We start from the raw sequence: 12809 nt of genomic DNA on the forward strand, positions 1-12809 counted from the left end.
TATACTTTCTTCATTCGTAGAGATGTTATCTTCAATGAAGATCTTTTCCCTTTTCAAGTTCATTCTAGAGATGCTATGCAGAATAATGATTATAGGACTGGCATTTCATTTCCTATTCATCCTGCAGTAGATGCAGAGGAGGATCAAGTCATGCTAGTACCAGTTGTGACTGAGACTCAATCTGAAGTAGATGCAGGGGAGTCTCATATTATGCAGGCACCAGTTGTTTCTGAGCTTGGAACAACACATGATGTGGACATGCCAGCAGTTGAAAGTGTCCAGAGAAGATCAGCAAGAGCAACTAAAGCTCCTATATGGCAGAAGGATTTTGTGACTTCAAGAAAAGCTAATCAAATCAGCTGTCTTTATTTTATTTCTGATGGTGTTGATTATAACAGCCTTTCCAAGTCATATCAGTGTTATATTGCATATTCTTCAGTAGAGGTGGAACCAAGTGCCTATCAACAAGCTAAGCATGATGATAGATGGGTTCAGACAATGAAGGAAGAGATCACAGCACTAGAAGACAACAACACATGGGAACTTGTTACATTGCCTCGTGGAAAGAAGGCTATTGGCTGTAAGTCGGTATATGAGATAAAATACAAAGCTAATGGAAAATTGAGAGGTTTAAAGCCATATTGGCCGCAAAGGGGTACAACCAAAAGGAGGGTTTGGATTACCAGGAAAAATTCTCTCCTGTTGTTAAGATAGTCACAGTAAGGACAGTGTTATCCATTGCAGCAACCAAAGGTTGGGATATTCAACAAATGGATGTTTATAATGCTTTCTTGCTAGGAGATTTGACTGAGGAAGTATACATGCAGCTACCACAAGGCTTTCACCTAGAATGAAAGGATAGAAATCAAGTATGCAAGCTAGTCAAATCACTCTATGGACTGAAGCAGGCTTCCAGGCAATGGAATGTTAAGTTGACTAATGCATTGCTAGATGCAGGCTTTCAACAACGCCACCTTGATTATTCTCTCATGACCAAGAAGACTGGTGCTGATATAGTGGTGATACTCATATATGTTGATGATCTTTAGGCGACAGGAAGTAACAATCAACTGATAGAAGAAGCAAAACAGGTCTTGAAAGACAATTTTAAGATCAAAGATTTGGGCAGTCTTAGATTTTTCCTTGGAATTGAATTTGCTAGAAGTTCAGAAGGGATTTTAATGCATCAAAAGAAGTATGCCTAGGGTCTGATCTCAGACTTGGGGTTAGGCAGTTCTAAGCCAATAGACACACCAGCGGAACATCACCAAAAACTCACTACTCATGAATTTGATGATTTAATAGGGAATGATTCTGATTCACCTTTATTGGATGTTAGTGAATATCATAGACTGATTGGAAGATTGTTATATCTTATACTCACAAGGCCTGACATTTCCTATAATGTTCAAAGCCTTAGTCAATTCATGCAGACTCCTAAGACATCTCACATGACTGCTGCCATCAGGATAGTGAAGTATGTTAAACAATCACCATGCGTTGGAGTGTTGCTTTCAGCAACATCAAAAGGTTTCTTACGAGCCTTTTGTGATGCAAATTGGGGGTCCTGTATTAATACTAGGAGGTCCATTACTGTTTACATAGTTAAGTATGGAGATTCACCAATCTCATGGAAGTTTAAGAAACAATCCACTATTTCCAGAAGTTCCGCTGAGGTAGAATACATGAGTCTTGCCTCTACTGTTGCAGAAATCACTTGGATCATTGGTCTGTTAACACTTTGGACATATCTCTCAGCCTACCTGTTCCTTTACACTGTGACAGTAAAGCAGCTATCCGAATTGCTTGCTAATCCAGTTTTTCATGAACGAACGGAGCACATTGACATTGATTGTCACTTTATTAGAGAGAAGGTCTTGAAGGGATTTGTGATCATCCATTATTTGTGCTCCTCTGAGCCTGCTGATCTTTTTACTAAGGGGTTGAGTAGGTGCCAACATTATCATCTTATGTCCAAGCTGGGATTGAAGAACATCTTCATATCACCCAAAGAATTATTTGGGGAAAGGTTATCAGATAGATGTTTACACGAAGGACATCATCTTAGACAGAAGATTATGGATGAGATAAATTAAGATAAAGGGTTAGTTAGGTAGTTGATGATTATCTCACTTAATTTTTCATACTAGTATTTGTAGTATTTATCGAAAGTTGGGTTGTCTTTCCCTGACAGCCTCACATTTAGTCAATTTTTACACCATACAAATATCATTATATAAAGTTGTACGATGCCCTTAGCGCGGACTCTTTGCTTTTGATGCCACATCTGTCTCGGATTCTTCGAAATTACACTATTTTTAGCGAATTCAACGCGCATATTTTTGAAGAGTTTTAAGTAACATAGACGATGCCAGCAAATAAACACAAGGTGCAAATTGAAGCCGTCTCTTTAGTGCAATGAGGCAATACAACCAAAGAACAAATCGTCAATTGATAGTGATGGTTGATTGAGTTTTATATTTAAAATAATGAAGGATACTTTACTACATTTAATGATTATTGAACAATATGATATTATCAACTAAACAATAAAAGTAATATTAAACCACAACAAAGATTCTATTTACTTAAACATGATAATTATAAAATAATGTAGTACAATATAACACATTATGTATTACATATAAATAAAAAACCTTCCGTTCACTATATGCATGGTTTGTTCCAAAAACTTGATTGCAGGTACGATTTCATCATGATACTTGTATTTTGACAAATTTATATTTTTAAGTTTGCCTTTGGAGTTTATATATGCATCTTATTCTTTGTACAACATGTTCATCACATTGTGTTACATTTAAAATTCGTTAAAGGACAAACATTGATACTTCAATTGGACGGAGAAGTTCTTTGCTTACATCCTTCCAACCGTTGATGATTTCTTTATGATACTTAATGCATGTCTCTTGCTTTGAAGCTCCATATTTTTCTTCATACTGAAAATATTGGGAAAAAAAAGGCATACATTAAGATGGTGTTTAAATTGACTTAAAAGTACGCCAAATCTACTTTTAAATCAATTCTTGACTTCTAAAATTGTTTGACAGATTTAAAAAATAACTTAAAATAAGTCAATAATGACTTGTGTCATAAAGAAATCATCAATCGATGGAAAGATGTAAACAAGTTGCCATGTAGATGTCATATAGGACTCATTGTGACTACTTGTTTAACTTTATACAAGTTTAAGAGCTTATTTGTGCACGGTCAAAATTAAATGACTTAAATATGAAATGAAGCCAAGTTAAATGGTGTATTCATGTTTTATGCCTTTTCTATTTGTAGTCATTTTCTTGGGGCCAAACACACATACAGACTTTTAAAATTGTCTCTAAATTTCATTTTAACTTTAGAACTCAACCTTGTTTCATTTTAACCCTTCAATTCCAATTTTTATATTCTATTTTTACACTTCTTTCCGAAAGATCAACAAAGTGTGACACAAAAATCAATTAAAAACACATCGTCAACTCCTCTAACTTGCCTCCAAAAGTCATCTCAACTCCCTAAAATTGTCCGCATAATTCATTTGAACACCTCAATTAGGACTTGTACCTATTGAATACCTAAACTGTTCAAAACATATACCTATTAAACACAAAACGTTGATATGGAGAAATAAGTATAAGTCAATGTTGCTGAGCGCGTGAATGGATTTTTTTTTTAAAGTTTTTAAAAATAAATTAGTGCTTATTTTCTTGACACTTGGCATGCATTAATTAAATAACTAAAAACTCATTTGATTAAACATTTACCTCTTTATTTTATAAAAGAAAATAACCCCACACCTTGTTCTTCAACCCACCACTTTAAAGACTTTCGTTATAAACAATCTAATTGAAATTGCAAGAAGAAGAAAAAAAAATCGGACCATTGGAGTTAAAAAAAGTTAGCCTAACATTCATGCATCTCTATTTTCAATAACTCCGGTTAAGCAACCATCACCATTTATTAAACTTATTAAAAATGATATTCATTTGATTTCTACTCATCATCAATTTTGAAATAATTTGTCGACATCAATTATTTTCACAAAAATCTCAATAATCACATAAGAATAGTATACAATGGGTGACGTGGAAAGAGAAATTAGATAGGTGTATCAGGGCAGGTGTGGAGATATTTCCCTTTCTTTTTTTTATTATTGTTGAGGAATTCATGGTGGAGTGATAAGGAAGAAGATGAAGAAGAAAGGACAATGGGTTAGGTGGGGGAGAAATTTTCTTTTTAATTCTTTTTTTCAATTTATTTTTTCTAGATTATTAAAAGCTGAAAATATTTTTTATTTTTCCAAATGAGAAATTTGGACTCATATGTCATGTGTCGTAATTCTATTCGTGATTTTCTCGAGAAAATGTGTGTGAACTACAGGCAGAATATTTTAAAAGTTAGTTGTCATTTTATGTTTAATAAATGAATATTCTTTAATATTAAAATGTCTAATAGGTAACAGTCTCAGTTAAGATATCTAAGTGAGTTATGCGGATAATTTTAAGGAACCGTAGATGACTTAAGTCTTTTTATTTTATCACGCTAACTTAGCCTTGTTCTATTTTAATCTTTCAACTCAATTTTATAGTATCATTTAAATACAAAATACTAATTTATGATTTCTTTATTTTAATTTATGTTCTTCATTTCCACTTTTTCATTTTAAAAGTCAATGTCATATCCTTTTTTTAGAAAAAATAATAATGGAAGAACATCAATTTAAAAAAGAAAAATTGTTTAGAGTTTCTGTACATTATTGTGTGAAAACGTTATCAACCAAAGTGTGTTGATTTTCTTTTTTAAATAATTATAGATTAAATGACACCACATATTTCTTTTCATATCTAGTCTATGCGGACTAACTCAAATATTAGCTTTCTAATTTTTAATTAAACTAAATATGAGTACAAAAAACTCAAGTTCATTGCTAATTAATAACACGAGGGGCGGATCCAGCAGTGTGTAAGGGGGTTCACCCGAACCCCCTCGGCAAAAAATCTTACTATTTATACATGGTTAAAACTATTTTTTTTTATGTTTATACATCTATATGTCGAACCACCTTTGATTAGTTTGTATGCTTACCTTTTTTAAATTTTGAACTCCCTTATTAAAAATCCTAGCTCTGCCACTGAATAACACTACAAAAAAAATGTTGAAACTCGATAAACTTCGTTGGATTATCATTGATTTCTTAAGAAAGGAAATCAATGCACTTTCATCGATTATTTTTTTACGCAAAAATATAGGGAAACTCTTAAAAATAATTTGTTTTATTTTTTTTTTAAAATAAAAAATCAATAATCATTCATCAATTTTAATATTTTACAATACCTAACGATGAATGCCGATTTTTAATATGCAAAATTGCAATTGAATAACATATATAGAAATAAAGAAATTACAACATTAGTATTTTGTGTTAAGTGGTACATAAAAGAAATAGAGTTGAAGGGTAATATTTTATTATTTTTTAAAAAAATATTTTTTTAATCTTTTACTCTCTTAGAGAAAGTGTGATGTTCCACATCACTTTGAAGTGTCAAAATGGAATATAAAAATTTAAGTTAAAGGGTTAAAATGAAACAAGATTGAATCGGAGTGTCAAAATAAAATTTAGGAACAAGTTTAAAGGTCTGTATATGCGTTTGACCTTTTCTTACCCACATAACTGTAGTTAGGGGTGGCAATTCTGGCCCATATAAGTGAAATGAAACCATTTTGTCCATATTAAATTAAACGGATCACTCATATTTTCTTTCATTTTTTTAAATGGGTTAATATGGTCTTCAACCTATTTAAACTCATACAAATATGGAGGGATAATTCTTTTTTTTTGAAAAACAAATTTATTAAATGGGTTATAACAAATTTGCCCAAATCATATTTGATCAAATCCATATTTGTCCATATTATATTTGGATGGATGTAATCCAAACCTTTTTTTCTCAATCCATATTCAACTCATCCAAATACGACCCAATCCAACTATTTACTACATCTAATTGTAGTCATTTATCATGTGTCTAAAAAAACATATTGATAGGGACTTAAACTATTGAGTGGTTATTTCTTGTATGGTTGACAAGATTTTTAGTAGGTTTGAGAAAACTCATTAATCTTATATGGTTGGAAAATTATCCCTCATAATATTATGAAGTTCGTAACTTTATAGGTTTGCCAACTATTTAGAATTTAGCTAAATCTATTGTACTAAGATTATAGAGTTGTAAACGTTAAACATGTTGACAGATATAGCTCTTAAAATTTAGAAGGATTCAATAATTTTTATTTTTATTTTGTATTTGTATTAGTATATTTATTACATATATATATATAATTAAAAATTCTAAATTCTAGTTCAATTTTTGCACATACACATTCCTTTAGTCTCTTGTAAACGCAATGTATTGACATTATTATTAATTTATTTAAATAATAAATAATAATATCAATTCAGGTTATTCATGTGTGATATAGATAATAGGGAAAAGGGTCTGATATATCCCTTAACTTTGTCATTTGGAGCTGATATACCCCTCGTTATAAAAGTGGCTCATATATGCCCTTACCGTTATACAAACGGCTCACATATACCCCTGCCGTTACAAAATGGCTCACATATACCCTTCATTTAACGGAAGTTAAAAAATTAGTTTTAAATTTAAGTTTATTACTTCTAATATTTTTTTAAAAAAATATTTAGGAGTATATATGATTCTTCTATCAAAGTTCAAGGTATATTTTAATTTTTTTCATACATAAATTATTTTTTGACTTCTTTTATTATAATTATTTGAGTTTCTTATTCTTATTTTGTTTTTTTCTTACATTTCTTACATTTCTTAGTTTAAAGAGAAAAAAATAAAACTATTTTTTTGAGTGTATTGTAATTTAATTTCGTATTCGAAGAAAAAATTTGGTCATCTACAATAAGTTTTACAAGAATATTAGTGAAACATAAATAAATTTGATTCAAAATAATAATTATAAATTAGTCATTGAAACAAAAAAAAGTCAAAAAAAAATATGTTTGACGAGGATTAAATTTACTCATATAGGATTATATTTTTTAGAAAAAAATAATTAAAATTTAGATTAAAATTATTATTTTTCATTTCCGTTAGAGAAAAAGGGTATATGTGAGCCATTTGTTTACAAATAGGGGTATATATGAGTCACTTTCATAACAAGGGGTATATCAGCTCTAAATGACAAAGTTGAGGGGTATATCAGACCCTTTTCCCTAGATAATATACATGTGTGGCTTTAAATTTTTCATTCCGTGGGTCCAGCTAAAGTAGAGACATAAAATGTCTTATTGAGTTGTCAAAAATTGAAGCACATTTCTCTTTTACTTAGGGGGCGTTTGGTAGACTGTATTAAAAGAAATAATCCATATATTAGATATGGTATAATTTAATACTGTGTTTGGTAGGAATGTGAGCCTATGTATAACTAATTTATGGATTAGTTAATACATCCTACATGGTATTATGTGATGTATTACTAATACCTTCCATTTGGAGGTATTAGCTCTAATATCATGGGACTATTCTAGATAAAGACAAAAATACCCCTCAAATCCTTTTAATATTTTATTTATTTTTTTCATTTTATATTTTATATTTTATATTTATACTAATAAAGTTATTTAAATAAATTAGCTTACAAATTTTATTATTTAGATATAATTTTTTATTTCTAAAATATGAATTACTTAATCTATTTATTATTAATATAAAATATTATAATCCGACTAATATGTTAATGTTGATGTATGAATTTAAGAACAATTCATAAGTAAAATATTGTCTCTTAATGAAAGTTCATTAAACATTACACAAGTAGTCTAAAACAAGTGTGTGTGTGTGTGTGTGTGTGTGTGTGTGTGTATATATATACACACACACACACACACACACACACATCTCGAGTATAAAAATAGTTTAATTTATTTTTCTATATTTATTTCATATTTTTATTTTATTTTATGATAAAGAGTTTTTTAAAATTTATTGATACAAAACAAAGTTCAATAAATTTTCTCTATAATCATTATAGTTGTGCACCTTTTGCGTTATTAACTCTAATTTATTAAGATAACAATTATTTACTCTCAAATAATTTAAGTGAGAAAATAGTGAACATGACAATAAAAATTTTATTTTTCTAACTAGTTAAAAATGTTATAAAAAAAATAATATTCTCCGTGAATTATCTACTTTGACTCAATTGCATGAAATACAAAATCTCATAATAACTCTAGGGTATAATTGGAAAGTTTTTTTAAAAAAACTTTTAAACCACACACAAAATTAGATAAGAAACAATGAACCAAACACTTAATAAAAATAATCCCTGCATTACTAATCCCTGCATTGCTAATCCCTGCATTACTAATCCCTGCATTATTCATTTTTGTACCAAACGACCCCTTAGGGTTTATTCAGTAAGAATAAAATATTTTTTAAATCAATTCACTTTTTTTAAAATTAAGAAAAAATATTTCCTTTCAAAAGTTAAGAAAAATATTTTTCAAATCTCTCATCCAATTTCAATTTTTTTTTTTGAGAAAACATCAATTTCTAAAAGGTATTCAATTTCAGATTTTTATATTTCACTCTGCCCTCCCACCTCCCCCAATATACCCCTACCCCCTCAAAAAAAAATTAAATTTATTTTTAAAAAATATCTTCAATTTCAAATTTTATTTTTTACCCCATCCCCCCCCCCCCCCTCCTCCCAAAAAAAAAATAGAGTTGGTTTTAAAAAAAAAATATTTTCAACTTCAAAATTTCATTGTTTCACCTCTCCCCTCGATCCCCCACCACCACCGACCCCCCAAAAAATTTTAAACTTATTTTTAAAAAATTAACTTCAGAATTTCATTTTCACCCCTACACTCGACCCTACCCCTACCACCACCACCCCCAAAAAAAATTTAGTTTGTTTTTATAAAATATTTTTTATTTCAAATTTTATTTTTTCACCCCTACCCTCGACTCCCCACCCCACCTCTCAAAATAAATTTTCAGTTTGTTGTTAAAAAATATTTTCTGTGACAACCCCCTCGGGATCCACATATTCAGGTATTGTCTCTGCCATGGGCGGCCATTCTTTGGAAACACTAATACATGAATCCAATTAATTGTTGGATAACTCTAATGGATCATCCACATATGCAATGGATTTACAAAATATATATATATATATATAGACTAGAGAATTGCAATAATAATCTATTAGCTTACTTAAATTCAAGTGAGGTGTGAAAACTTAGGAGAAGAAATAGTTAAATTTGTTGGCTCCAAATTTGGGAGATTTTATTTAATGAAAACCTCATATTTTATCACTGTTTTTTTTTCTTCAGATGAAATCTTAATAAATATTGAGTAATAATATAATATTAATTCAAATTCATATGTAGTTAATATCAATAATTAAAATTAAATATATCATATTGAAAACAAAATATAAATTGTTCAAATCATGATATAAATTAAGGTAAAACACTACTTGAATAAATTAATAAAAAGTATTATTGTAAACAAATGATAACAAGAAGGAAATAGGGAATGTGCGCACATTTATGATTTTGATTAGTTTGAAAATGAATAAATAACATAACTTTGAAAAGGGAAAATAGTCTAATATACCTCTCAACTTTGTCATTTAGAGTTGATATACCCTTGTTAAGAAAGTGACTCATATATACCCCTACTTATAAACAAATGACTTATATATACTCTTTTCCTCTAACGGAAATGAAAAAATAATAATTTTAATCTATATTTTTATTATTTTTTTCTAAAAAATATAATCTCATATGAGTAAATTTAATCCTCGTCAAACATATTTTTTTGACTTTTTTTTTCGTTTCAATGACTAATTTAGAATTATTATTTTGATAATCAAATTTATTTATGTTTCACTAGTATTCTTGTAAAACTTATCGTAGATGACCAAATTTTTTTTCTTCGAATACAAAAATCAAATTACAATATAGACAAAAAAATAGTTTAAATTATTTTTTCTTTAAACTAAGGAATGAAAAAATAAAAATAAGAATAAGAATAAGAAACTCAAATAATTATAATAAAAGAAGTCAAAAAATAATTTATGTATGAAAAAAATTAAAATATACTTTGAACTTTGATAGAAGAATCATATATACCCCTAAATATTTTTTTTTAAAAATGAAAAGTAATAAATATAAGTTTAAAACTAATTATTTTAACTTTCGTTAAAATGAAGGGTATATGTAAGCCATTTTGAAATGGTAGGGATATATGTGAGCCGTTTGTATAGCATTAAGGGCATATATGAGGCACTTTCATAATGAGGGGTATATCAGCTTCAAATGACAAAGTTGAGGGGTATATCATACCTTTTTCTCTTTTAAAAATTATTATATACAAGTTTAGATAATAAATTAAGTTTATATTAATTTATAAATGACGAAATTATTAAGTTTATATTGATTTATAAATGACCCAATTTTTTTGTCCCTTATAATTGAATTCGTTCGAATGAATCATTTAACACGTGTCTAAAAAACCTATTGATTGGGACTTAAAACTCATGAGTGGTTATTTCTTGTATGGTTGGCAAGATTTTTAGTAGGTTTGAGAAAACTCATTAATCTTGTATGGTTGGAAAATTATCCTTCTATTATGAAGTTACAAAGTTTGTACCTTCATAGGTTTGCTAACTATTTAGAATTTATCTAAATTTATTGTATTAAGATTATAGAGTTGTAAACGTTAAACATGTTGACAAATATAACTCTTAAATTTAGACGGCCCAATAATTTTTATTTTTATTTTGTAGTTGTATTGGAATATTTATTAGTTATTACATATATGTATATAGTTATAAGTTTGAACTAAAAAGAAACCCTAAATTCTAGTTCAGTTTCTACACATACACATTCGTTTAGTCTTTTGTAAACGACATGAACTGATATTATTATTGATTTATTTAAATAATAAATAATAATATCAATTCAAATTATTCATGTGTGATATAGATTACATATGAATGTGTGATTTTAAATTTTCATTCGGTGAGTCCAACTAAAGCAAAGACGTAAAATATCTTGTTGAGTTGTCAAAAACTGAAGTACATGATCATATTCATATCTCTTTCACCTAAAACCTTTCAAGCTGACGTATGATGGGTTCGGTAAGAAGGAAAATGTCTTTTATGAAAAATATTTTCTAAGAAATACTTTTTAGAAAAATAAGTGAATTTTGGAAAAGATATTACTTTTAAAAATATTTATGTATAATCTAGACAAGGTGAGAATAAATATGAGTGATGGGTGTTATGTTGTGGAGTCTGATTAATATATATAACCATTTATTCTCTGTAACCAAAAAATACTCTGATTTATTAATATAAATATACCCCACCGCCGTGGAAGTTTACTCACAGGGTGTTAGCACGAAATATTGGGTTTTCTCTTTCTGTCTCTAGATCTCTCATCTCTTTCTCTTGAAAGTTCTTGTGCTCTTCATTCATCAAGTGTGTGTGCATGAATTCGATCCTACCAACTGTTATCAGAGCTAAGGAGATTCAACACAATCACTGAGGATAGATAGTTCAAAGCTTGGAATCGAGAAGTTTGATGGATCCGATTTCAGCTTCTGGAAGATGCAGATCGAAGATTATCTGTACCAGAAAGATCTTCATGAACCGTTGACCGGGGTGAAGCCGGAATCCATGACGGAGGAGAAGTGGAACCTTAAGGATCGCCAGACTCTAAGGTTGATCTAGTTGACTTTGTCAAGAAACGTGGCGTTCAACATCGTGAAGGAGAAGACTACGTCCGGTCTGTTGAAGGCACTGCCAAACATGTATGAAAAACCATCGGCAATGAACAAGGTATATTTGATGCGTAGATTGTTCAATTTACAGATGTCTGAGAATGGATCCGTTTCTGATCATATAAACGAGTTCAATATGATTGTGAGTCAACTCAATTCTGTGGATATTAATTTCGAAGATGAAATTAAGGCGTTGATTTTGATGTTATCTTTGCCCGAGTCTTGGGATGCTGTTGTTGCTGCAATTAGTAGTTCCCGTGGATCTGAGAAAATGAAGTTTGATGAAATCTGTGATGTTGTTCTTAGAGAAAGTATTCGCAAATGAGAAGTGAGAGATTCATTGGGCAGTGCTCTCAGCGTTGATCGAAGGGGGAGAAGTAAGACGAAAGGCCAAAATCAACATGGTCGATCGAAATCAAAGAATCGAGGAAAATTTCTGAACAATCAAACGTGACTTGTTGGAACTGTGGTGAAAAAGGGCACTTTCGGATGAACTGTACAAAGCCAAAGAAAAAACAGAATTAGAAATTTGGAGATGACAATAATTCTGTAAATTCAGTAGAGGACATTGGGGATGCTCTAATCCTTAGTGTAAATGGCCCGGTTGAATCATTGATTTTGGATTCTGGTGCATCTTTCCATTCGTCTCCAAGCAAAGAGTTGTTCCAAAATTTCAAATCTAGAAATTTTGGAAAGGTGTATCTTGCTGACAATAAAGCCTTAGAGATTGAAGGAAAGGGGGATGTTTCCATAAAGACCACCTCGGGAAACCAGTGGACATTGGAGGATGTCAGATATATTCCTGGGCTCAAGAAAAATCTGATCTCTGTTGGTCAGTTGGATAGCACGGGATATGCAGCAGAGTTTGGGAAGGTTCGTGGAAGATTGTGAAATGTGCTATGGTAGTAGCTCGTGGCACCAAATTTGGAACCTTGTACACCACTGCAGGGTGTATTAACATGGCCG

Source organism: Solanum pennellii, chromosome 6, assembly GCF_001406875.1.
Source record: "Solanum pennellii chromosome 6, SPENNV200".
Classification (NCBI taxonomy): domain Eukaryota; kingdom Viridiplantae; phylum Streptophyta; class Magnoliopsida; order Solanales; family Solanaceae; genus Solanum; species Solanum pennellii.